Raw genomic sequence first — 2,268 nt, 5'->3', positions numbered from 1 at the left:
TATTCTCCATCGATTTCGAACGTTTCGCGTTCAGTGCGTCGGAACGAGCGTATCGAACTCCGCCGTTGGTGAAAACTATTTCAGGTGTCGGTCGACTCGGCGCGCCGCGCCGCGCCGGCGCGAACGAACCTGCGAGTACGCTTGCTCGTTCCAAGAAACTCGATCGGCTGCCGCGCGGGTCCTCCGCCTAATCCGTTGAAACCGTTTTTATAAATCGTTGCCAGCTCCGGCCGATCCGGAGATTCCGAGTCAGCGTCGCGTAAAGAGAACGCATCGGCCCGTTTCGATTCCGAACAACACGCAAAGGATAAGAAGCGCTCCGCTCCTCTCGCAACGCAAACGGGGAGCTATCGAACCGTGCTACCGATTGCGGACTGAAAAGCCTGCGACCGAGGGACAAACGAGCCTTCAAATAATTCAAACGCGAACGAGGTTCGTCAAATGCGACGGTACAACCTCTCTCCATCCTCGATGAAACGAACTCGAATAAACCGAGATGTCGACTTTGTTTCGAATTAAAGAACGATTGCCGACGATATCGATGCTCCGCGGTTCGAGCGACGACGCGGTCGCGCCAATAATAAAAGATAGCCGTCATCTTCCAAAACAGGTAGCTCGTTCGTTTCGTTTAATTTAAAAGTCGACGACAGCGCATCGTCCTGTGGTTCGGGGATCGGTACGATCGGATCTCTAAAATCACGGCAGCGAGATCGTCTCGCGTTCGTCACCGATAACAGGCAAGATCTGTCGGCGGCTCCGAAACGAGCATACGTAATGGCGTCCCAACGAGTCATCCTCGAGGATGTTGCCTCCGCCACGGAGGCAAGCGAATGTTTGACATTCCTGTCGTGGTTGTCGCTTTTACCGGCCGAGACTTTTAATTGTCGGGAGAAAAAGAGAGAGACTCGTTGAAGCAAAGCTGTGGAGAAGCGAAAAGGTTCCGTAACAATGAAAGAACGAGACTGGAATTCCTAGAAACGCGAACGTGCCGAGACAAACGTATCGCCACGTGAGCTAGTAAACATCGTTGGTTTAATCGACGCGTCGTAAAATTGTAATTCGCTATCGGGAACAGGAGGAGGGAACGAGGATCCAAACGATCGTAAAAGATACATCGCCGCGAATTTACGATCCGCTGCTCGTCCTCGTTGGCGCACGGTTCTCCGAGTTACCGCAGACAAATTGGAGACATCGACGCCGGTACAGGCGATGTCGCGCGTCACTTTTACCATATTCCATTTCAGTATAGATAACGACGCGCTCTTCCTCGACAACCTTCGCGGATAATCGAGCTTTCCACGGAACGAACGCGTACCATTATATTCAACGAATCGTAAATTCGTAATTAAGATGGTTCTTAAACAAACTTTTCTTGGAAGCGGATGGATCGAGAAACCGACGAGAGTTTCCCGAGCCACCCGATACGCGTCTCGACTCCCATTTCGATGCGGAGGAACGTCGGACACGGCGAAACTTTATTCGACGAGGCCGGGATTCTGTAGTAAATTCTGATCGGAGCCCATCGCGATAACGGGCGACATCGAAATTTAATTAAACGCCTGGATCGACAGATTTACCCTTTTAAGAAGAGTTTGTCAGGCTGGACCGTTACGGTCTGCTATCCTATCTCTCGAGGGACCGAATCGACCTTTTCTCGGAACAGAGAGCGGAACCAGAGTCCGTCGTATCCCCAAAAGCCTCTTAAACTCGATTACGCTTGCTTTACTAATTAAACAAGCCTTAATCTATCGGTAGACACGGTTCGAGTGAAGTTGGACACCTGGTTCTTATCGAGCAACGCGATTCACCCGTGTTATCTTTTTCAAAGCGAATTCCTTCCATCGACGATTATAATTATGTTCCATCGCGACGCGTTTCGAATTCAGAACAACTTTGGAAGTGGTGTGAAGTCGACGAAGAGGCAAACGTTTCTCCCCCGACGAAGTCGTTCGCGTTGCGACGCGATCCGGCGATCCGGAATCCATCGGTGAAGAGGTGCAAAGGAACGTTGGTGATGCGCCTCTTTCGGGGGACCACCGACCATTGGTCACCGTAAAATAATATTGGCCGACCGAATGCCTGACTACGCCATCGCGCACCGGACAAACTATTTTAAGTCAACCGCTCGCAGTCTCTTTGTTTATTTACGAGCGCACTGCTTTCGTGACCTCGACAGACCGTGTTATTACAAGGACATTCTTACGCAGCGCGGGAAAGGGAAACGATTCGGAAAACGACGTAACGTGTACACGACGACGACGACACCGG

The sequence above is a fragment of the Augochlora pura genome, chromosome 2 (genome assembly GCF_028453695.1).
Source record: "Augochlora pura isolate Apur16 chromosome 2, APUR_v2.2.1, whole genome shotgun sequence".
Taxonomy (NCBI): domain Eukaryota; kingdom Metazoa; phylum Arthropoda; class Insecta; order Hymenoptera; family Halictidae; genus Augochlora; species Augochlora pura.
The sequence above is the reverse complement of the archived record's forward strand: the minus strand, read 5'-3'. Positions refer to the sequence as shown.